The sequence below is a fragment of the Elaeis guineensis genome, chromosome 15 (assembly GCF_000442705.2).
Source record: "Elaeis guineensis isolate ETL-2024a chromosome 15, EG11, whole genome shotgun sequence".
Classification (NCBI taxonomy): Eukaryota; Viridiplantae; Streptophyta; class Magnoliopsida; order Arecales; family Arecaceae; genus Elaeis; species Elaeis guineensis.
The window spans coordinates 68,188,911-68,214,658 of record NC_026007.2 but is presented as its reverse complement, the minus strand read 5'-3'; the positions used below and the strand labels follow the sequence as shown (position 1 = coordinate 68,214,658).

General features: G+C 39.5%; 1 protein-coding gene and 1 pseudogene across 2 annotated transcripts in view; one reads left to right on the top strand and one right to left on the bottom strand.

The window, feature by feature from the left end:
- The window catches only part of LOC105058395 (2,3-bisphosphoglycerate-dependent phosphoglycerate mutase 1), a 60,744-nt gene that overhangs the window by 8,101 nt on the left and 26,895 nt on the right, over positions 1-25,748 (bottom strand). The window lies entirely within an intron of this gene.
- Positions 2,470-3,328, top strand: LOC105058524 (uncharacterized; annotated as a pseudogene).

Below are 25,748 nucleotides of genomic sequence, written 5' to 3'. Positions count from 1 at the left end.
TAAAATTTAGATCGGTCAGGTCATAACCATGTTGACCTTTCTTGCATTTTTTTTTTTTTTTTCTGTTACATAGGGAGCATAGGCCCAAAACAGTAAACAGAGGAGGTTACAAACGAGGATATCAGACTCCATATATGTCAGCCAAGACAAGAGCCTGAACAAGGGGTGGAAGAGACGCAATAGAGTAGAACAATGAATTCATTAATAACCGAGCTAACCCATCCACCGGTTGATTGTCTTCACGCTGCACATGAGCGACTGAGAAGCGATCTAAAGAAGATATATTGTTTAGAATGTCCGCCAGAAGAGGGTGAACTGTGTGAGAGAGTCCCAAGGATAAATCAGTTCTAGCAACTTGATGGATCCACTAAACAACAACAAAAGAGTCCCCCTCCACACAGATCCGTTTGTGCTCGAGCTGGTGAATAGAAATGGAAAGGTTCCTCCATGCCACTTGCAACTCTGCCTCCAAGGCAGAGGTAGCATAAGATTGGAAAGAACCAGCAAAGATAACAACTACTTGGTGACCTCTGATGAGGTAGCCTAGATCAATTGCAGTGGCAGACCAAGAGGTATCAAAATTAATTTTGTAGGGTGGGGGTATCCAAAACACAAATCGACTGGAGATTTCAGAGCTCACAGAGCTGCCGATGTCGTAGGATTGCACATAACCATTCTTGAGAAAAGATTTCAACTCTTCATCCTCTTCTCTTTTCATTCTCTCTCAAATTTCTCTATTTATCCTTGTATCACTGCCAGCTCTGCTTAGGGCTAGAAATGGGTTGGGCTGAATTGGTCACTTCCCTATTCAAGCTCAGCCCAATATATTTTTCTTTTTCTAGCTTTGGGCTGACTCTAGGTCTGAAAACTTTTCAAAAATTCTAGCTTGAATGCAAGTATGGGACCGATCTTAACCCCATAGGACAACCCATATTATTTATTTGGGCTAAAAATTGGATTGCCCAAACACAAATAAAGCTTAATCTCTCAATCTTATATATTGCATCTTCATGTTTTTTTTTTGGTACATGCGGGCGATCACCATTCTGATGTGAGAGCAGCCCAGAAAATCAGAATACAAAAGTTTTTGTAAGACTGATGAGATGCAGTCATCATATCGTCAAGTCCAATTTCTAAAATACTTTGCAACAAACAATACGATCTAATCTACGACGTTGTTTATCTTCCAATAGATATGCCGCACCACTATTATAATTGAAAGGTGAAGCAAATTGACGTTAACAACCACTTGATGAAAAACTATAGCTTTATGTCAACAGCCACTTGATGATCAAAAACATATTTACTAGAAAAACAAATTGATGATATAATTGGAAATGTCATTTCACTTGCTGGATGTCGGCCTTAGTTTGAGCTCCATGTCAGATCTTGTCCAGGTCGGACCCAAGCAGAGCCCAAATCAAGGGAGGCTGGAATTGAACCAGTGATACATCCGAGTGCAGCCCAAAAACATATACGGACTTTCTATTTAAGCCCATAGCCCAACCCAAATTGGCCCACCCCCAATTCCAGCCCCATCTCTACTCCCACGACCACCCCGGTTAAACATCGGTGATTTGCAGCAACTCCACTTCACCCTCGCTATCAAACCCCCACTTCGCCTTCTCCTCACCTTCACCACCTCCCGCATAGCCTCTCTGCCAACCTGCTTGCCCTCCTCCTGCCCGCAGCCCCAATGCCCCCCGCTGCCCAACTCCACCTCCGACATGAGTCGGGAGAGAAGAAGAAGAAGAGAAGAGGGAGATGGCAGTGGCTGTGGGCAGTCAGGCTATTCACATTGGCGATCATTGGAAAGGGTGGATCATCAAGTCAGCCGGGTTCTGCAGCGTCAGAGCTTGCTGGTGCTGGCTTAGGAGGAGGCTCATGCCGAAGAGAGAGTAGCTTCTCCTCCACCTGCTCCTGGAGGGAGATCGGCAGCAGGAGGAGGCTGTTCACCGACGTCGGAGCGAAGACTGCGGCAATGTTAGGCGGGTTCCTGAGAAGAGATCAAGATCGAGGATGGCGTACTCGAGAAGATATAGCAAGATCGAGCTTTTCTTTTTAGGGGTCGACTTGGAAAGGAGACAGTGAACTCCGGAAGAAGTGATCACGATCGTGGACACGGCTGCAAATGGTTCGGGTTGAGCCATGATCCGTTTCAGTCCGATCCAATCAGTTTTAAAGGACCGCAAGGTCGGATCGAGTTTTAAAATTGAATCCGCTCAATATTTCAGGTTAGATCTGAGTTTACTGAATTTGGATCCTACTCGATCCGATCCGATCCGTGAGGACTTTAGGGTTAATTTAGATCTTGAGATATTTTATCTGATCCAACTTGACTCGATCTAGACCCAGACCCAGACCCGGACCCAATGCTAGACCCAAACTCATCAAACCATCCTCCCATCCCAAGTTCGGAGTCTATCTTTCGTACCATCGTACGATCTCTTAAAACAAAAAGATGCCCATGCCCTCTTCATCCCTAATCTTTATTCTCTGTCTCCCAGTCTCCAGGCTTCTTCTTCGCTCACAATCAACCCTTCTCTCTGCTGTTGGCATGGCACGGCCATGCTCTAGCTCGGGGTCCCCAAGCTGGCGACATCGATGGCTGCCTCGGTGGCCGCAGGGGTCAGTTCAGCTGTGGCCGCCCAGATGGTTTGGATCTCGATCGATGTCGTCAGCCAGTGCCTTATGGTCCAAGACAGCAGTGCTGTCGCGAGGTACCTCGGCAGCGTGAACGCCTTCAAGAAGATTCTTCGATTGGACGGCCTCTGTGGTCTCTACCGGGGCTTCAGCATGTCGATCCTCACCTATGCCCCTCCAATGTCGTTTGGTAGGCATCCTACTCTGTCTTCCCTCAATTCATTTGAGGCGGGCTCTGCCGCCTCCACATCGCGGAGGGTGGGGACGATAGGGGGTTGAGGTCAGACTATGGAACAGTGGTGGCGGTGTAGGAGGTGAGTGCGGCAGTGGCGGGTGGAGTGATGGTGGTGGTGATGATGCCACTGGACACGATCAAGATGAGGTTGCAGGTGATGGACGGTGGAGATGGTAGTCGGGTGACTGTAGGAGGGACGGTGAAGAGATTATTGAGGGAAGGGGGTTGGGGGCATGCTATAGAGGGTTGGGGCCGAGGTGGGCATCAATATCGATGTCGGTGACCACCATGATCACCACATACGAGTTCTTAAAGTGGCTCTCGATTAAGAAAAAAATCCATCTGAGAGATATGAAAATGGAAAAAAAAATTATACATAGACCTGAACCGATCCAGACCCAGACCAAAATCAAACCCGTATTTCATGGATCGAGACAGGATTATACATAGACTCAATCCGACCAGAATGATCGTTGGATCAAAAATTTAATCATGGATCCGATTCGACTCGATCCAATCTTTTATTGGGTTGGGTTTGGGTCCAATATTCTGATCCGATCAAAGAACTGGGTCTGATCGGGGCCACTCATGATCCGATCCAATCCGACCCGTTTGCACCCCAAATCGTGGATGCCTCCAGCGGCATGAGATCTCTGAAGGGGTCTGAAGGCATGATGAAATTGAGCTCCCTCTCCTCACCATTGTCAAATGTGTATCTAGTCCCGATGTATTCGCTAAGATGATGTTAGGTACTTATAGAAGACTGAAAATCTGAAGAATATTTTTCGACTGATCTTTTTGGATAAGATCCTATATTATTCTAAATGGTATCTATTGTAGATCTATATCTCGACCTCAACCTAAACAACCTTGTCATCGCCAAGTAAGTTATAGCTAAGCTACATGAGATGGCATTTGCTGGATTGGACAGACACGCCGACCTACTTCAAGCCGATCAACTTCAGATAGCAAGATCCTACATTCTTCAGTCAAGGTGACCTACTAGGTTAGTTGTTGCCAAGAAAGACCTACTAGGTCGGCTGTTGCCCAGGAAGACCAACTAGGTCGGTCCTTGCTAAACTATTATATCTGTCTACAGATCTTCCTCTCCAAATTTGGAAAGTCTAGATAAGGTAGGATTCCTTTGTGATTGGATCTCCCATAAAAGAAAAGTCCTCCTCTGAATCTATCCATCCAAAAAATCTGAAAATTATCAGGACTCTAAGTCAAATACATCTCAAACTCTTCTCCTATAAATTAAAGGCTCTAGGACCCTCCAAGATACACAGTCAATTGACTCCTAATTCTCTCCTCTCATCATTCTCCATCTCTTTGACTGGAGCGCCAGAGGGTCTATGCCGGAGCCAACCCCCAGTGTGGATTTATTTTGTAGGTGTTCGGATGAAGCTATAGCAGAAGATCTACATCGACCGTGACTACTTCGATATCCGATCTCAAGCTGGAAGATCGGCAGCAATATTTGGCACTAGAGGAAGGGTCCTCTTCGACTGATCTTGAGATCCTACTTCAAAGCTAGTCCTGAAGTCCTGTTTCGAGAGGAGAAGAAGCGCATCACCATTCGTCAATCGCCATGAAGATGCGCAGAGGAGCATCAAATACGTCGCAGCGTTCCAATAGTTGGCAGGCCAACAATATTCTACTGACCAATGAAATATCGCCAGCATAGGAGAATCCTCCACCTATTCCACTAGCAGCACCAGTAGCACCTCCAGCACTAACCATTTCTTATGATCAATGTAATAGTCTTATCCAACAAGTACAGACCCTGTCAGCTGCAGTACGGAGGATACAATAAAACATGGAGCCTCCCGTCATTGAAGAAGACGTGCGGCCAGCACGAGGAAGATTGCCAAATCAGCTCCCTCATAGCCCAAGAGCAGAGACTAGTCATCATAGCCGACCTCCGAGTCCTCCTCATCGCCGTCATAGGTCTCCTACCCCTATCTCAAGGAGGGATTCGACCCCAGATCATGTTTCTCCCCAGCACTGACAAACTAGAGAAGACGAGATCGAAAAGAAACTTCCAAAAATGCAACAATAGTTAGATGCATTTCGGACACCGAAACAATCAGAAGATGACTTGAGATTCAACGTCGATCCACCTTTCACTCAGAGGTTGCTGGATGAACCCTTTCCACCTTGATTTAAAATATCTCAAATGGAACCCTACGATGGAACAGCTGATCTGATGGATCATTTGGAGAATTTTTACACTTTGATATTTTTACAAAGGGCCAGCAATGCAACTCTTTGCCGAGCTTTTCCTTCTACCTTGAGAAAAATAGCTCGTCATTGGTACTCCAACTTATAGTTAGGCTCTATAGATTCATTCCATCAGTTAAGCTGATTTTTTGTTGCATACTTCATCAGCAATTGCTGACAATGGTATAATTCAAATTTTCTAGTCAGTATTAAGTAGAAGGAGAATGAATCTCTTAAAAATTACATAAGTCAGTTCAATGTTGCTACTCTAGAGGTGTGAAATCTAGATCAGTCCATGGTGATGACTGCATTCAAAGCTGGACTTCAACAGAATGACCTCCTTTACTCCCTTAACTTAAATTATCCAAAAGATTTTTTTGAAATATTGGAGCGAGCTGAGAATTATGCTCAGACCGATGAAGCTTGGGATTAGCAAGGCTCAGACCGATGAAGCTTGGGATCAGCAAGGAGAAAATCTTGTCCAAACATCTCATCGAAACTCCGGATAAGAGAAAAAGAAAGACCCCTGATGAGTGCAGCATCAGCATCCTGAATTTAAACCTCATCATTTTCAAACCCCACCTCATAACAAGTGACTTAGATCTCCTACACCATCTTGCCGATCTAAGTCCCCTCCCCGGAGATTTTATTATTTCACTCCACTGAATATCCCTCGATCTCAGATCCTAATGGAGATAGGGCGATAAGAAGACCTGCCTCCTCCGAGGAAGATGGTTGCTTCGATACACAAGAGAGATCCAAGAAAGTACTGCAGATATCATCATGATCACGGACATGACACTGAAGAGTGCCGGCAACTTAAGGAGGAGATTGAGGCATTAATCCGACATGGATGCCTTCGTCAATATGTTGATGAATGACAGATCTCGAGAAACCCATGCGACGAACCTCCTTGGCAAAAAAAATTCTCACAAAGATCAATCAGTTACGGAAGAGATTCATATGATCTCTGGGGGACAGTCCGGTCGACGCACCCCAAGTCCTAGCCGAGCTAAAGGTAAGGAGGCAAAGAAGCTAAAAGTCGGTGAAGAAGTCACTTTCTCGGATGCCGACCTGGATAGAATAAAATGACCCCATGATGATCCTGTCATTGTTTCTTTAAATATTGTTAATTATGATGTACATTAAGTCCTAGTTGATAATGAAAGTTCAATTGATATTTTATTTTATGATGCTTTTATTCGTATGAACTTGGATTCTGAACTATTGACAAAAAGGATTATCCCACTAGTCAGATTCTCGAGTATTACGGTCCCAATGGAAGGAACCATCCCGTTAATTGCCATAGCCAAACGAGCTCCAAGATAAGTGGTTGCACAAATAAACTATTTTGTCATAAAAAATTCGTCAGTGTATAATATTATATTAGGTCAACTTGAACTCAATGTATTTAAAGCTATAGTGTCGATCTATCACCTGATGGTGAAGTTTTCTACTCTAGAAGGGGTCGGTGAGCTTCGAAGAAATTAGCCACTCGCGAAAGAATGTTATATGGCAACCCCATGAGGAGCGGCACCTGTGGAACAATCAACGGATGAGCTAGATGTGTGGGATGAGAAAACTAAACAAAGAGGACTAGTAGATGATCTGATATCAATGCCCATTGGTGAAGATCCAAGTAAAGTGGTCCAAACCGGCTCAAAGTTATGTGAAGAAAATTGTCTGCATCTCAATTTTTTTCTATGGATAAACATCGATATATTTGCTTAGTTGGCTTTAGATATATCAGGAGTAGATCTAGAGGTCATGGCACACCGGCTCAATATAGACCAAAAGTGTCATTCGATCAGATAGAAGAAACATCCTTTTGCCCCTGATCAACAGAAGGCCATACAAGAAAAGATGGACAAACTTTTAAAACCTGAATTCATACGAGAAATATATTACCCAAAGTGGTTAGCCAATATTATCCTCATCCCAAAATCAAATTGAAAGTGTACGCATGCATTGACTACACCAACCTTAACAATGCGTGTCCTAAGGACAGTTACCCTCTATCTCGTATTGATCAACTAGTGGATGTAACCTCGGGATATTAGCTCCTCCTATTTATGGATGTATTCATTGGATGCAATCAGATCCAGATGGTCTCTGAGGATGAGGAGAAAACTACCTTTATTACCGACCAAGGTCTTTTTGTTATAAGGTTATGCCATTCAGTTTCAAAAATATAAGGACAACCTACCAACAACTTGTCAACAAAATCTTCAAGACATAAATAGGCCAAAATATGAAGGTATATGTCGATGACATATCTGTCAAAAGTTGGATTGCCGAACATCATATTATCGACCTTGAGGAATCATTCGCAGCACTGCGGCGATTTCGGATGAAGCTCAATCCCAGCAAGTGTGCATTCGGTGTCACCGTCGGTAAATTCTTCATTTTATGGTGTCTCAATGAAGGATCGAGGCAAATCTAGAGAAGATTCAAGCTCTCTAAGAAATAAAGCCACTAGGGATGATTAAAGAAGTGTAGCGTCTGATTGAAAGGATTGCAGCTTTGAATAGGTTCCTTTTTAGGTTGGCTGAAAGGAGCTTGTCTTTCTTTAAAGCTCTCAAACAGACGAAAAATTTCTAATATTCGGAGGAGTGCCAAGCGACCTTTGAAGATCTAAAAAAATATCTTGGCTCACCTCCACTTCTTAGCAAGCCTGAACATGGAGAAATATTATACTTGTACCTTGCCATCTCTCTCACTGCAATCAATTCTATCCTTGTCCGTCAGGAGGCTAGGGTGCAAAAGCCGATTTACTACATCAGCCAAATACTCCATGATGCTGAGACAAGGTATACGAAGCTTGAGAAGATGGCCTATGCTCTCGTGATATCGTTCAAGAAGTTGTGATCCTATTTCCAAGCTCATACTATTGCCATCCTCACTGATCAGCTCATAAGATCAATACTCCATCGATTGAGACCTCTGGATGATTAGCCAAATGGGTCGTTGAGCTAGGTGAATTTGATATGAAGTACCTATCTTGATCATTCATCAAAGCTCAGGCATTGGCTGATTTCATTCTATAACGCATTATTTCAGATGAAGAAAAAAATGCTGGAGAGATCATCTCATCAATCGACGAATGTTGGATCTTCCATGTAGATGGATCCTCGAACACCACAGGCATTGGAGCAGAATTGATTCTAACCAGTTCAGATGGAGTGGTCGCAGAATATGCTTTGCATTTTGAGTTCCCACCTCCTATAATGAAGCTGAATATGAAGCACTGGTGGTGAGATTGAATATGGCAAAAGATCTAGGAGTGAAGCACCTCAGAGTTCATAGTGACTCACAACTCATTGTCGGCTAGGTGCAGGGAGAATATGAAGCTCAAGAATTGAACATGATGAAGTACTTATAGAAGATCGAAGATTTTGCCTCCAGCTTCGATACAATGAATATCCTGCAGATATCACGGGCAAAAAATATACAGGCTGATCTACTTTCGAAGCTAGCAACAGTAGGTGCGGCTGATCTAAAGAAGACCTCTATCTCGAAACTCTCGAAAAGCCGAGCATCGAGGAGCATGAAGTGATGCAAACTGATCCTAAGCTGAGCTGGATAGATATCATATTACGTTATTTACAAGATGGAATGTTGCCTACTAATTCAGATGAAGCTAAAAAGTTGAAATATCTTACTGCCCAATATCTTGTCTACGACAGAAGGTTGTATAAAAGGTCATTTATCCTACCTTTGCTTTGGTGTCTCCATCCCTCAGAAGTTGAGTATGCTCTATGAGAAGTTCATGAGGGGATCTATGATAGCCACTTGAGGGGCAAAGACCTTGCTCATAAAGTGCTACGATAGAAGTATTTCTGACCAACCATGCAAAAAGACGCTGTCGACCTGATGAACAGGTGTGACCAATGCCAGAGAACTTCAAATATTTAGCATCGACCCTTTACCTCTTTGGCTCTGATTACAATCCATTGTCCTTTCGCTCAATAGAGAATGGATATCTTTGGATCCTTCCCAATGGTGGCAGTGTAGAAGAAATTTCTGCTCATCGCAATCAACTACTCACCAAGTGGGTGGAAGCGAAAGCACTAGTGACTATCACTTCGAGGAAGGTTTGTGACTTCGTGTATGTGAAAATTAATCATATATCGATTCGATCTGCCATGAGTGGTTGTTACCAATAATGGATGACAGTTTGATAATCCAAAATTCAAAGGGTTTTGCAATGGATTGAGTATCAACCATAGGCTGACTTCTGTAGCTCATCCTCAGAGTAATAGTGAAGCTGAGGTGACGAACAAAACCTTACTGTAGGGATTAAAAACTCAGCTCGATCAGGCAAAGGGATTATGGGTCGAAGAGCTATACCATATGCTATGGATATATCGAACGACTCAGCGGCTTCTAACAGGAGAAATCCTTTTCAGGCTGACTTTCGGCATTGAATCCGTAATACCACTTGAGATCGGCTCACCAATACTGTGGGTGGAAAAATTTGATACAAACAATAACTCCTTTAGATTAAGAGCAAATCTGGACTTACTAGAAGAAACATGTGAGCAGGTGCGAATTTGGATGGCTAACTATTAACAAAGGATAGTTTGATATTACAACTCCCGAGTTAAAAGAAAGTCTTTCTTGGTAGGACAGTTAGTCCTTTATCGAGCTAAAGTCTCTCATCCAACGGAGCAGTTGAATCTTGCACCGAACTGGAAAAGTTCCTACCGCATTGCTGAAATAGTCTGATCAGGAGTTTACCAACTCAGACAGCTAGATGGAACTCCGATTTTCAAGACTTGGAATGCAAATAATTTGCATATCTACCACCCTTAAACTATAATGATTCATTATTTTTAAATCAAATAATAAATTATTTTTTTATTTTATTGAACTATATGTTCTTTTGAAAAATGTATGCTATATTTGCCCATAGACAGAATATGGTATGTCTGAAACACGCGGTCCTCGACTACGGTCGGAGAACAGAATGTGTTCTCCATCAATACAACATGCGATCCTTGGCTATGATCGAGGAATGGAACATATTCTCCATCAACATAACATGCAATCTCTGATTACGATCGAGGAATGGAACGTGTTCTCCATCAACACAACATGCGATCCCTAGCCACAGTCGAGAAACAGAATATGTTCTCCATCAATACAATACGTGATCGCAGTCTCTGACTACGGTCGAGGAACGAAACGTGTTCTCCATCAATACAACACACATTCCTCGACCTCGTAAGTCTCCAGCTATGATCGAAAAATGAAACGTGTTCTCCATCAATGCAACATGCGGTCCCCGGCTATGATCGAGGAATGGAACGTATTCTCTATCAACACAACATGCGGTATCCAGTTATGGTCGAGGAATGAAATGTGTTCTCCATCAACACAATATGCGTTCCTCAGCTATGATCGAGGAACGAAATGTGTTCTCCATCAACACAACATGCGGTCCTCAGCTACGATCGAGGAACCAAACGTATCCTCCATCAATATAATATGCGATCCTCGGCTATGATCGAAGAACATAACGCATTCACCATCAACTTAAACAGATTGCCCCTGACTGTGGCCGAGGAATGAAATACATTTTCCAATGAAATAATTTTTACTCATCATTGGCAGAATCGCCTACGATCGACAATTGCTATCCCGAAGAATTTAACGAAGATTAATAATTGATCTCAACGATTGGCCAGGTAAAGAAAATATTTTCATTAAAAGAAAAAAAAAATTTTACAAGTAAAGATCGACCTATTACAAAATACCTCGACGATAATCGAGATTGCAAAATGGTACCGATCAAAGAAGCTTGGACATACCCGAGTTGGGATACAAAATAAAAGTAGAAGCAAAAAGCTTTAGGCCTGAGGGGTGGGTGGATCTTTGACCTCAACTCGATCGGAAAGAATGATAACAGTCGGAAGTGTGGCTGAAACCACTTCCTCGACCCTCCTGTCCTCACGCTCTGGGTTGAAGAGATCCTCAACTCGTAGACCTTCATCTCCACCCTCACCGACTTCTTCCTCATCGTCAGACTCCAATAGACTGAGGTCGAAATCTGGAGCCATCTTCTTAACCTTTTCTTTGAGGTTGATGATATCCTGTGCATACGAGGCAACCCCGAAGTCCACTTTGATGTCATGGAACTTGACCAAAGATTTGAAGGCCTCAACCGTGGTGACCTTGGCGGCCTTCAACTCATCCTCATATTTTTTCTTCTCGATCAATAGTCTGCTTCAGATTCGATCCAAACTTTTGAGAGCTCAGATTTTAGTCACTTTATTTTCTTCTCCAGTGACTTAGTCTTCTCTTCGGCCTTCAGCCTTGCTAGTTGGATGTCATCCGCCTTTCTGTTAGCCTGGCCGGCTTTTTTCTTAGCCTCCCTTGAGATGTGCCGAGCTTCACGCATCGCCTCAGTATAGCAGTCTACATGATGGGCGAGCTAAAAAAAAATTAGTGTCAAATATCAAGATCGATAATGATCAAGCAACATGGGAAGATCATCACTTATCTGAAGTATAGAGTCATATGCATCATGCATACGGAATGCACCGCCTTCAGCATTGAAGGCTTCGACATCAGTCAGTAGGAGGATCAACTGGATCAAGGATAGAGCAACTTGAAAATTGTTTATATCCATCCTAGTATCCTGGGCCTCAACGCCCGAAGATGCTCCCACTGGAGTAGAAGACCCGACCTGTACGTCGGCCGGTCGCGAAGATGTCTTCATAAAAATTTGGGGCCTATTTGAATTTCTCTACGATGAAGATGCAGAGGCTCGGGGGGCAGGCTCCCCTAGAGCAGCTGATTGCAGCGGACCACTACCATTGCTGGTGCTGACGATTTCCTCCTCGAAGTTTCGCTCGGCCTCAAGGAGCTGCCGACAATGGGCTAAGCAAGAATAGCCTCGATGCGGCCATGCTTTGGAGTTGGGGCCGCATTTGTCTTCTTTCTCTTCATTGCCTAATGAAGAGCCTCAATGTCCTTGGGGTCCATTTCTACATGGCATACAAAATTAGTAAAAATGCAAAAAATGATGAGCTAAAGAAGATTATAAAAGCAACTCACTATTTAGGTCGGCTAGATTTAACCCGGTCCCTAACAAAGTGTCCTCGATGAGAAATTCAGTTAGCAAAGGGAGAGCCTGACTGAAGATCCACTTTAACACATCCTTCTCGACATCAGACAAAACTAAAGCCCCAACCGCCGACCTATAAGGTTTACCCTATGACATGCAAAAGTCTCAGAGTTGCTCTGTCAAGATGAAGAAAAAGCACTTTTTCTAGTTGTGAACTGAAGAAGGAGCATCTCGGAAGAGACGACGTCCCCATCGAGGAGAAACATACCACCATCCGTTCTCTGTGGGATGCTCTTTCAATGTGAAGGAGGCCCGAAGAAGACGGAAGGTCGGCTCGACCTTGAGGAGAAGGCAATGAGCAAAGAAGCCTATGATTTGGTGCCACGAATTCGGTGCGACACTACAGAAACCTATTTTATATAATTTAAGAAATTCCACTACGAAGTAGTGGAAGGGCAGCCGAACTCTGGCCTTTAGAGCTTTCTCATACAGACCAATCTGGTTTGGACGAGGAAGAGCTATTCTTTCATCCGAAATGGCCATCTCCAGTTTATACTCAGAAAGAATTTGGTATTTTAATCTGAGGACTTCTAAGTCCTCGGAGAAAAGGACAGAATCTACCCTATATGGACTGAATTCTGAAATCTCGGATCTTTCCAAAGAACAAGCTATGTCAAGTATAGGGTCTACATATCTAATATTATCTCTCGAGCTTAACCTCTTAGAGGTAATACTACTAACGTTATCATCCAAACTTGATGCTCTAGGGCCCGCACTCCTAAAGCCATCCCCTGTGCTCCAGATGTCGGCAGAAAAATTAGAGTCACTCATGGCTGAAAAAAAGGACTGACCTAAAAGAGAAGTGGCCGAGCAAATGGGGGATGAGGAACGAAGGAAGACCAACTAGCTCAGCTTTATCCGAGCAAGTTCACAGAATCACCAAAGTACTAGAGTCTCCCTTTTCTGAACAGTAGAAGCAGTAAAAAAAAATTACCATAGCCTTATTTATAAAACCCCAGATTGACTTTGATCTACTGACGATTTACCTCTCCCAACCGATGTTTGACAAGTGTCACCTGATGATTGGTCAAAGTAGGGTTTCCATGGACGCGAAGAATCGACGCTCCAGATTCAAAGACAGTTTGCCTCAGTCATTCGATTCTTGATGCATGTCCTCTATGACTGGTGATCCTCTCAGCCTCAACCTCGGATTAAGTACTCTCTTTGGCCGACCTATTTGCAGCTCAACCTTGAGAGTGGAGGGCATCTGTTGTAGATCTGTACCTTAACCTCGGTCTAAACAACTTTATCATCACCGAGCAAGTTATATCAAAGCTACACGAGATGACATTTGTTGGATTGGACAGACACACCAACCTACTTCAAACCAATCAACTTCAGATAGCAAGATTTGTATTTCTCAACCGTGGCGATCAACTAGGTTAGCTGTTGTTGAGAAAGACCTACTAGGTCCGCTGTTGCCCAGGAAGACCAACTAGATCGGTCTTTGCTGAACTATTACATCTGTCTATAAACTCTTTCTCTCCAAATCTGAAAAGTCAAGATAAGATAGGATTCTTTTGTGATCGGATCTCCCATAAAAGGAAAGTCCTTCGATCTCCGAATCTATCCGTCCGACAAATTCGAAAATCATCAAGACTTCGAGTTAAATACGTCTCAAACTCTTCTCTTATAAATTAAAGGCTCCAGCATCCTTCAAGGTACGCAATCAATCGACTCCTAATTCTCTCTTCTCATTGTTCTTCATCATTTTGAGTTGAACGTCGGAGAGTCTACACCGGAGCCAACCCCTCGGTGTGGATTTGTTTTGCAAGTGTTCGGGTAAAGCTATAGCAGAAGATCTATATTGATTGTGACTACTTCAGCATCCGACCTCAGGCTGGGAGATCGGCAGCAACAGTATCAAAGTCAATTCAACTCATAGTCTATGTGAATTAGGGGATACTACAGTACATGAATTCATTAAGGCTGATCATGGGCCGATCATGATGTTTATGAATGGATGCATGAATTTGAATTTTTAGTTTGATGGTGATATTAGGACTTAAACCATGATGATTTATCAAGAAAATTTTAGATGCTTATACAAAACTAGTCTTTTTGGTGAGATCCTGAGTTGTTATAGGTGAATTGGATGATAGAGGTAATGATGAGATCTATTTATGGATAAAAAGTAGAAGATAAAAAGAAATCTGGATAAAAAGTAGAAGATAAAAAGAAATCCTACTGTGATTCTAATTTGATCCACTGATGCTGGAAAAGTGTTCATCTGCAACTCCTGCTTCAACACCAGGTGTGATCAATCTGGTTTTCTTGGTACTGTTGCTGAATCTCTTATAGCTCTGTTTTTTTTAGCCTTCTACTCCCTGAAGAAATTTATCCTGTATATTCTTCACTTTGTAATTTCTGCTGTAAATATTCTTTCTGTTAATAATATTGGGGGTTAATGAAGGATTAACCTTCTTAGATTTCACTTTCATCAAAAAAAAAAAAAAAAAGGAAGTCCTATAACCCGCAATGGAAATTACTAGAAACTGATAGAAACAATTGTAGAAGGCTTGACATACCAATAATTCACAAAGTTTGCAACTTTGAATTTTTTGATTGCTCCAACAAGGGGTTTACAAGGATGGTGCAAGTTCAGATCGAAACCAAGTGTGGGAAGGACAACACATTCCTCTAATAAATTGAGTTCCTCCGGCTGTTCATATACTTTCTACACGTAGCTAACAAATTTCGCATTTGAAGGAACTAAAAGATGGTCAATAGTAATCCAAATGTAAATAATCGATTGGAGAAGAAAATGAAAAATATGTGTTAATAAGATGTTAGTTAAATGCAGATACTAAAGTCAATGTAAGAATAGTAAACTATAATCATATGATACAATCCGTATCACATCAATTTAAGATGAATATGAAGATTAATAAGCAACCAAAAATAAACCTTGAACATACCTTTTCTTTTGGATTTCTGGACAGCTGAAGGATTCTTTTTATGCATAATTTTGTTTGAAACGAGTATGACATCCTTCAGTGGGCGAGGCGTTTCTTGGACCTTTCCTACAGGAAACATGCAGACAGTCGCAATGGTCTGGATGATATATATACACAGTTGAAAATTGGAAATTAAGCAAAGTATACATCATGAGCAGCAGTTCTTCAAAGAACTCGTTTTCATTTAAAATAAAAATACATCTCTCCAGGGAGGTTTACTTAAGTAAACAAAAAAATTTACAGAAACAAAATACCATGCAATCGACAAATTATGGACCTACTGAATAATGATAAACCAATGTACCATCAAACTTGATAAACCAACGTACCATCAAACAGAACCTAAGTTCCAGCAGAAGGGTCGATGAATAAAAGCAAGGGAGACTAATTGAAACCAAGCACAGGAGAAGCATGAGGATAACGTCCACAGCAGATTTGAGCAGAGATCATTGCTCATCAAAGATGACACTCACGACCAATGTACAACAACAAAAGAACTACAGCAGCTCATCTATCAATCCAGATATACAAAGGGATCGAGCATAAGACAGAAGGAATAAGACTACAAAGCGACCAGAGAAAGCCCAGCCCCCCTTTTTTTCTCCTTTTTTGAGACTACAAAGCCCAGCCTTGAAGTCTACATTTAATATGACAGGTGAGCCTGATCCAATGAATTAAGTTTGATCTCCTGAATCAACCAGATGAGCTAAATAAAAGCGACTCCACAAATAAGTAAACAATCTAAAGAAAACTCGAACTTCATAAAAGTCAACCATTGGGCTTGAATATGCGATCAACCAAAAAAGAACATCAAAGAAAATAACGCGCGGACCTGGAGTTCTAGGATAAATTTTATAAAGAAATTCAGCAGTGGAAAATCATACTATGTTCTGAAAATCAGACCATTGTAACTTTATATAAAGGTCATTTGGCCCCTTAATGCGACTTGAATGCTTACAGCACTATGCAACCAGCCCACCTCCTCAAGTCTCATGGAAGTCATGACATTTGTCCTACAGGTGGCAAGCCAATCCAAGAACCTACTTGATATCTTCACTTTGTGGGTTGTCTTGCATGGTTGGTCATTCATGTTATGGCACTGCACATGTTGCACATATTATAAGCTAATTCATTGTTGCTCATCACCAAGAATTGAATTGTGAGCCATGCTGACAACATGCAGCCTGGACTGACTCCTGCACCGAATCAGCAGATCAACTTGGTTTCACACTGGCTTGGTTCTGTATGCTTTGAAATGGGAGGTTCGGATGGCTTTGTAAGCCTTTAAAGGAAAAAATGCAATGGCAATGGAACAAGATTCTTGTTCCACTGGTTGTAGAAAGAAAGTGGACAACAAGCGGCCACTGATTGTAGATCCCATATTTCATAATCCATTTGAAAATAAGCCCATTCCTGGGTTACGGATTCATGATTTAGAAAATAGATCCGTTTGCTGGAAGGTCAGCCTAATGACTAGTTGTGCTGCCTTTGAGTTTTATGCTTGTTTGAATTCCACTGCACCTTTAGTAATCTATGCAGCTTTTGTTTAATTTTGTAATTGCAATCTATTGTAATTATGTTACGAATGATGTAAAATAAGTATATTTTGGTGAATAGTAGTGACAGGCATGGGAGAGAGGCCCTGCCCATGTTGTCATTGTCATAATGCTGAAACCGTGAATAGTCTCTTGCAAAATTGTGCTCAGATCAGCAGTTAAAATTTTGGAGATACCGTGATTGCGGAGTAATAGACATAATCAAGTTTTGTTCAGATGCCAGTAGTCATTTTGGAACAGTGAGCATGGTTGGGAAGACAGAGGCCTAATGTTAGGTGAGTTCTGGAAGGCTACCAGAAAGCTTGAAGTAACTGATGTCCACTTGGAAAATAAATAATTTTGTCGCATGTTCCTCGCATCTTAAGGGTTAAGTTAAGCAATGCTATTTCCTACTGCTTTTAAACCAACTTCTCTGGCCAAGTTGCACTTCCTCTTTCATCTCCAGGATTTTGGTCCGCTGTTTTAGTTCGACCATTTGCTAGCGACTTTGTTTGTCAGGAATTCTTAGCCAAGTATTTCGGTCAGAACAATCCGAACCTCTATCACTTTGTGCTCTACTTCAAGAACTATTTCTTTCGTAAGAACTGTTTTAAGATTTTGGAAACCATCTGTACTTAATCTATTGGATATTGGCAACTTGCCACATGAGCCATCTGGATTTTTTGAAAAAATAACACAATTTATTATTCCATTTGCAGATTGAAACCACTTTCACTCTTTTGCAGGAATTACTCAGTTTTCAAATTTTCAAACATGTTTTTGCCCCTAGTCCCAACAGACAAAACCTATGCATATGTTCCAGCAGAGTTTAATGCACATATTTTCATGGTTAATGTTACATATCTTGATAGTGAATACATATATTTTTGACACTGAAAACATGCATTTGTTTGGCATGCAATAATGCACATTCGGGGCTGGAATTTATCCACTGCACAAGGGGCAAAGAAATGTCAAAAATTGCCTGGATCTGCAAAAACATTAACGAAGTGGGCTTTTTTTGCTAAATTCCTCAAAATTAAATCTTTAGTTTCATTAAACTGTTTCTTCGTCACCAATCAAGTAGGCATCATGGCTATCACACCCTAATATCCTGGAACTAATGGATTAAAGTGCTCGATGACATCTTTAAAACCAAGCAATCTATCATCAAATGGCCACATCGAAGGAAAGAGAGTGCAACCAACGATTCCAAGCAGGCACCAAGGTAAAAGTGTTCTGTGCTCCTGCATGACTTTTGAGCTCATTTTGTTGATGTCTTTAGCTGAAGTCTGGTTCTAGTGGGCAGGTAATGTGTCATGCTTCTACTTTCTGCTTCCACCTCAAAAAAAAAAAAAAAAAAAAGAAAAAAAAAAGAAAAAAAGGGAAAAGAAAAAGTTGGTAGGGCCAAGACCTGACTCATCTATTCTCTTTCGTTTGCAAGCACAGGTCCAGTGCGCACATCAACCGAAAACCAATGGCGAGAGGAGCTTGTCTCTGAGCTATAACTCCCACATTTTTCTTTTGAAGAAAAAGTGGCCACCTTTAACCTCCATATATTGATAGTGGAAAGAGTGCATGAAAGAATTTATCCCCATGCTGCCGCATCTCTGGTGCTTCTTTTCTTTGTGTCTGGTGGGAAAAATTGGAATATAAAACAGCATATGAGTAAAAGGTGAGGAGGTGGTGAAGTGATGCTTCTTGTTCCGGGCTGACGTTCGCAGCGTGGTGCTACTCTCCATTCGTTGGTTGCTTGAGAACCAAAAGGTGGTGGGGTAGCATTGTGGCAATGAGGAGGGAGTCCTTTCAGAAAGCACTAATGGTGGGGCCTTAAAATGTTGCATCTTGTTCAAAATGCTCATGATTCCAGCTTATGTTGCTCGATTTTATGATGATTCACGCTGGCAACTCTAGTGGCATTGTGCTAGAGGATTTAAAGTTATAAATGTGCTAGTCTTGAGTCCAATCTTGATCTCCATTCTGGATATAAATGCAGGATCTAAATCATAAACTTTGGGTCTTGTGTTTAGTTTTAAGTTTTATATATTTAGTTTATGCAACGAACTTGAAAGCTTGGTGGCTCGGGGTTTTTTGAGTACTAGGTGAGAGAATATATGGCTGATGGATAGCTTTGCGACCTTAATATAAAAAATATCTGAATTTTGCTTGGTTTAAAATGTTGACCTCAATGCTTAAATCTTACGTTGATGGTGTCCAGCAAATTCAACATTATGCAGCGCATGTCATGTGGAAAAAGAACATGAATTACTACGTTGCACTAGGTGTCAACTCAGGTAATTTGTTTTTCTGAGAGGAAAAATTGAAGCAATATGAAGTGGGTTCCATTTGCAGTTTTCCCACCAAGCCTGACATAAGATTTGCCCAATTTTTTCATTCAAGCATATAAAGTTTATTAATTTATTATTTTTATTGCATTTTTATTGTCACGCTCCGAACCCAACACTCAGGTCGGATACGTGATGGCCGCACACTCCTTAGAGCAAGCCCTAAAGAATATGCAAGGCCAAATTAAATTGTTACAACCTTATCAACCATAATATTTAATTTCATTAATAATTCATAAAACTTACATAATTATAATTAAATTTCTTCAATTCTCTGATCAGATACTATAACACTCCTATTTATTCTTCTGCCCACCCATAAATCCAGGCCATAGCCAATCATAAGCATCCTGTAACTCTGAGAAGAAAAGAAAGATAAAGGGGTGTGAGCTTTACAGCCCAGTAAGAATTCCCATATCACACTGATATAGTAATAATATAATCTGAAAATAAGAATAAGCAATAAAATATAACATCTCATATTCAATGTCCAGAATAATGCAAACATCCATAAATTTTCTGTCTTGTTAAAATAGATGCATCATCATATGTTAACAGGTGAAACCCTTTTATTCAACAATTATTTCATGTCTTATCTTTCATTTCTCCTTTCATAATCACATGATTTTTAACCTTTTCTTTCTGGTTCTGGACTATCCAAGTCTATACCTCAGTCATCATCCGAATTAATTTTCACATAAAAGCCTTTCAAGACTGTCTCAGGATGAGCTCCTGGCCGGCTGTCCCACGTACGGAAGCCCGTGAGAGGCTGTCTCAGGCATAAGCTCCTGGCGGGCTGTCCCAGGCATGAGCTCCTGGCCGGCTGATCCATCTGTAAGCCAGTGGGGGCTGTCCCAGGCATAAGCTCCTGGCGGGCTGTTCTATATGGCAAGGCTAGTCCATACCATACATCTCTTTCTTTTTCATTTAATCATTATGTATTGATTTCATCAAATTAATTCTGTCTTGCATTATGATCAATTCAGATACGTCATATCCATATAATCATGCCATCAATCTCTGATACATATATATTAACATAACATACTTATGCTCAAAATTAAATAACAGTATCTCAGATATAATAAATTCATCGATCTCAAATTCGACGATGCAAAACTAATAATGCAAGGCCAACAGTAAAATAGCATATATATAATGGTGATCATTTACAGGAATTCTTACCTTTACTGGTGACTGATCCAAGCACAGAAATCAATGTTCTTCTTTGATTTATGAATTTCTTTAACAAAATATTCCACTTGATATCATATGCAGACAATCATCTCTTCATAACCCTAATCAAATATAAAAATTATATATGAAGAAAATTATTTGATAATCGATCCTGATAACACAAATCTAGGACCTCTCTTAGGATTAACCAAAATTAGGACTTGTCTATGTATCAGGATCCTCCACTGATCCATAAGACTTCTAGAGAGAGAAAATTCATGAAGAGAGAGAAATTCTAGAGAGAGAAAGTAGAGAGAGAAAGTGGAGAGAAAATCTTCGTATCCTTCAGATGAGGCAATCATGATCGAGATCATCAGAGGTCCTATCGGGATGACTTAATATGAATCAAGTATTACAATTTTGAATAGGATCGGACTGGGATCAGATCTACTGCACGAATTTCGAAGCAATCTCAGATCATCTTATTTTCATCTCAAGTTTATTCTACGGTCTGTGATGAAATCAAAGAATGAGGAAGACTCTAAAGAGACAAAATTCATAAAGAGAGAGAAAGATCTAGAGAGAGAATCTAGAGAGAGAAACTGGAGAGAGAAGATAGAGAGAGGAGAGAGAGAAAATTTTTCTCTCTTCTTCTTCTTTTTATTTTATTTTATTTTATTTTTATTTTTATCTTTCTATTTTTTCTCTTTTTTTTTCTTTCTTTTTCTTTTTCCTTTTTCTTTTCTTTTTCTTTTTCCTTTTTTCTTTTCTTTTCTTTTCTTCTTCTTCTTCCTTCTTCTTTTCTTTTCTTCCCGCGGCCTCCCTTAGCTGAAATAGGGGAAGACCGTGAGGTCCCCCCTCGGTGGCTCGGGCTCCGACGGCTTGGCCGGAGATCCGACAATGACGGCCGACAATGTGAAGTCGGTCGGCGATGGGGTTCGGCCGACGGGTTTTTTTTTTCGAAAAATAGGGGATCTTCTTTGGAATTTATTTCCAGCAAAATCGATGGCCGACGGTGAGGTCTGGGGTTGTGAGAAGATGAGCAAGAGAGAGAAAAGGAAGGATTGGGACCTTACCTTGGTTTCGGTGGCCAAAAACAGCTCCGACGGCCCTTCTCTTCTGATCAATGCTCACGGTGCCTCCCTTGAGAAAATTACGCAATTCCTCAAATTTCTTTGAAAATTTTTGTTGAAAGATCCCAAGGGAGGATGGGGGATCTTTTATAGAGGAGGTTTCCTACCCTAGCCGGACTCCTCGAGTCCGATTTCGTCGAAAATGGGAAGGAAGAAGACTCCGGTTAGGAGTCTTCCTCCTCCTCTGTTATTATTATTATTATTTTTTTAAATCTGGGTTATTACATTCTCCCTTCCTTAAAATAATTTCGTTCTCGAAATTAGGTTATGTCGTTCGAGATACCTACTTCAAAGTATACATTCTTCATGTCATTCTCAAGCTTACGATAATGTCATATATATTATTTATTTCTCATGATCTTGTTATAACAAAAATTATTTGAAATCTCAAACTCATCCCTTCTTATTGATTTCTCAACTTTTTGAAGAACTGTAATATTTTGGACTTGTATTAATATACTACCATTATTTGTCTAATACATTTCACTCGAAATTCATAATTATCTCAGATTATCCTTGATAGAAAAATAAATAAAGGTCAAACATTGGGCGCTCTTCACAATCATCGATTTTTTTTTCTCTTGACCTTCCAACAAATTTTATATGTAGACTCTCATCTTAAGAAAATCTCAATCTTCTATATCAGTCCAAGTAACAATATTTAATTTTAAAAAAAATATGAGATCTATGTTAGGACTTTCTAAGTTTGAACTAATATCAGAACTATCAAGTTGCTAATAAACTTGAGATATCTAGAATTTCTTGGTATTATCTACAATGAAGCAACCTACTGACAAAAATTATCCGGCTATGATCAGATTAGATCAAAATTTATAGCATCCTTCCATTATCAATAAAATCCTTCCTTATTTACAACTAATATATTTTATCATAATATCTTTTGATTTAAAAGATTAATATTTCTAATCAATTTAATCCACCATGCTTTTGCTACGTACTCTGATCTTAATTTATCAAATTATATAGGTCTATCAAAGATAAAATATCCTTATATGTTAGATCAATCTAGGATAGATCCAACCTTCAAATTTCATATAAGACTTAGGACAAAATTTTAAGTTTCTTTATCTTTACTACCTTTGGGTATAGCATATAAAAATTAAATCTTGATCTACTTCCTATGTTTGAAATCATTGCATAAGTTTCATCACTCTTCAAGAATCCAACATGTCTAGAATCAATTGGAGTTAACCTTAGATTTACCTTACAATCATTTAGATAATTTTAAATCAATCTTCCTTTTTAAAAGAATTAATTCTAACTTGACAAACTAGAAGAACTCAAGCCAACATCCTTAAGTAGAATCAACTTGATTATTTCTTATAGAGCTCTCTTCATCACAACCCTTAATATTAATCAATAAATCCATACAAAATCTTGTCCCTTGAATAAGTCATTCAAAATTTAACACTAGCAAGATGTCTTAGTTCAATTTTAAAAAAATCTAAACTTTGACTTGAATAATTAATACACTTCACCATCTTCAACAATCACAAAAAAAATTAAAAAAAAATCTAATCCAAAGATAGGAATACGAATTATTAAAGATTTTATCATAACCTGTATATCATACTCTAACAAAATAATTTTTCTTCTTTAATTTAACAACAATATCAAAATACTTTTGATCCACTTAGAAAAATAAACTTTTGACTTAAAATTTAATGCAACTTGAAAGATCAAAGAATCATATTCAGAATATGATATTTTGAGTAACCAAAAATTTCATCAAGATGTGTATCTCATATTCTCATAATAAAATTCAAGTATATTTTTTATTTAAGATTGAGTTTCATATATGACCTCCTATAGGTTCAGTGTTCAAAAATATTTCTCTCTCGTATGATCTAATTTCTTCTTAGACCATACCCTAATTAACTTTCTTTGATAAGTCCAAATTCAGAATGCTCAGACAATTATCATCGAAATTAAAAAAAAAATTATCATTATCTTCAATCATATAAGTTTTACATTCCAAAATCATCTAGTATACTCAATATAACTTATCAATACCTCCCACTTCATTTCAAGGTCAACTCTTTTCATACTTAGGTCAACCTTACTAATTGAAATCTAAGATATAACTCGTCAATTCTATTATAGATATCATATGCCACTTATACATAAATTTCATCTTAATATTTATTGATTCAAAATCTAAATATTGAATCTTCTCTTTTATATCTATCATGTTCTTCATGATCATAACTGAAGTTTAAATATCACTAAAGTCATAATTTTAAATAATTATAATCTTAAGCTTAAATACCACTTAAATCATATTCTCTAATGATCATAACCTATAACCTAAATTGTAATATCATTCTATTACATCCTTAATGATTATAACCTTAAACTCTGATATTATCTATCATACTTTATTGATTATAATCTCAAAGTTTTGATATCACTTATATGACAATCCCTAGCGACCTTAAACTTGGGCTCTAGTACTGTTCTGTCATATCCTAATCACTTGTATCATTGTCTCCAAATGAACATAACCTAAGCTCTAAGCTCAGATATCACTCTGTCACATCCTACTGATCTTACATAAAGTTTTAATATCTCTTTATAATCTCTAGTAATCTTAAATCTAAGCACTGATATTATTCTATCATATCCTAATCATTTATATCGTAATCTCCAATGATCATAACCTAAGCTCTGATACCATTCTGTCACGTCCCGAACCCAACACCCGGGTCGGATACGTGATGGCCGCACACTCCTTAGAGCAAGCCCTAAAGAATATGCAAAGCCAAATTAAATCGTTACAACCTTATCAACCATAATATTTAATTTCATTAATAATTCATAAAACTTGCATAATTACAATTAAATTTCTTCAATTCTCTGATCAGATACTATAACACTCCTATTCATTCTTCTATCCACCCGTAAATCCAGGCCATAGCCAATCATAAGCATCCTGTAACTCTGAGAAGAAAAGAAAGATAAAGGGGTGTGAGCTTTACAGCCCAGTAAGAATTTTCATATCACACTGATATAGTAATATAATCTGAAAATAAGAATAAGCAATAAAATATAACATCTCATATTCAATGTCCAGAATAATGCAAACATCCATAAATTTTGTCTTGTTAAAATAGATGCATCATCATGTATTAACAGGTAAAACCCTTTTATTCAACAATTATTTCATGTCTTATCTTTCATTTCTCTTTTCATAATCACATGATTTTTAACCTTTTCTTTCTGGTTCTGGACTATCCAAGTCTATACCTCAGTCATCATCCGAATCAATTTCCACATAAAAGCCTTTCAAGACTGTCCCAGGATGAGCTCCTGGCCGGCTGTCCTACGTACGAAAGCCCGTGAGAGGCTGTCCCAGGCATAAGCTCCTGGCGGGCTATCCCAGGCATGAGCTCCTGGCCGGCTGATCCACCTGTAAATCAGTGGGGGCTGTCCCAGGCATAAGCTCCTGGCGGGCTGTTCCATATGACAAGGCTAGTCCATACCATACATCTCTTTTTTTTTTCATTTAATCATTATGTATTGATTTCATTAAATCAATTCTGTCTTGCATTATGATCAATTCAGATACGTCATATCTATATAATCATGCCATCAATCTCTGATACATATATATTAACATAACATACTCATGCTCAAAATCAAATAACAATATCTCAGATATAATAAATTCATCAATCTCAAATCCGACAATGCAAAACTAATAATGCAAGGCCAACAGTAAAATAGCATATATATAATGGTGATCATGTACAGGAATTCTTACCTTTACCGGTGACTGATCCAAGCACAGAAATCAATGTTCTTCTTTGATTTATGAATTTCTTTAACAAAATATTTCACTTGATATCATATGCAGACAATCATCTCTTCATAACCCTAATCAAATATAAAAATCATATATGAAGAAAATTATCTGATAATCGATCCTAATAACACAAATCTAGGACCTCTCTTAGGATTAACCAAAATTAGGATTTGTCTATGTATCAGGATCCTCCACTGATCCATAAGACTTTTAGAGAGAGAAAATTCATGAAGAGAGAGAAAATTCTAGAGAGAGAAAGTAGAGAGAGAAAGTGGAGAGAGAATCTTCGTATCCTTCAGATGAGGCAATCATGATCGAGATCATCAGAGGTCCTATCGGGATGACTTAATATGAATCAAGTGTTACAATTTCGAATAGGATCGGACTGAGATTAGATCTACTGCACGAATTTCGAAGTAATCTCGGATCATCTTATTTTCATCTCAAGTTTATTCTATGGTCTGTGATGAAATCAAAGAATGAGGAAGACTCTAGAGAGACAAAATTCATAAAGAGAGAGAAAGGTCTAGAGAGAGAATCTAG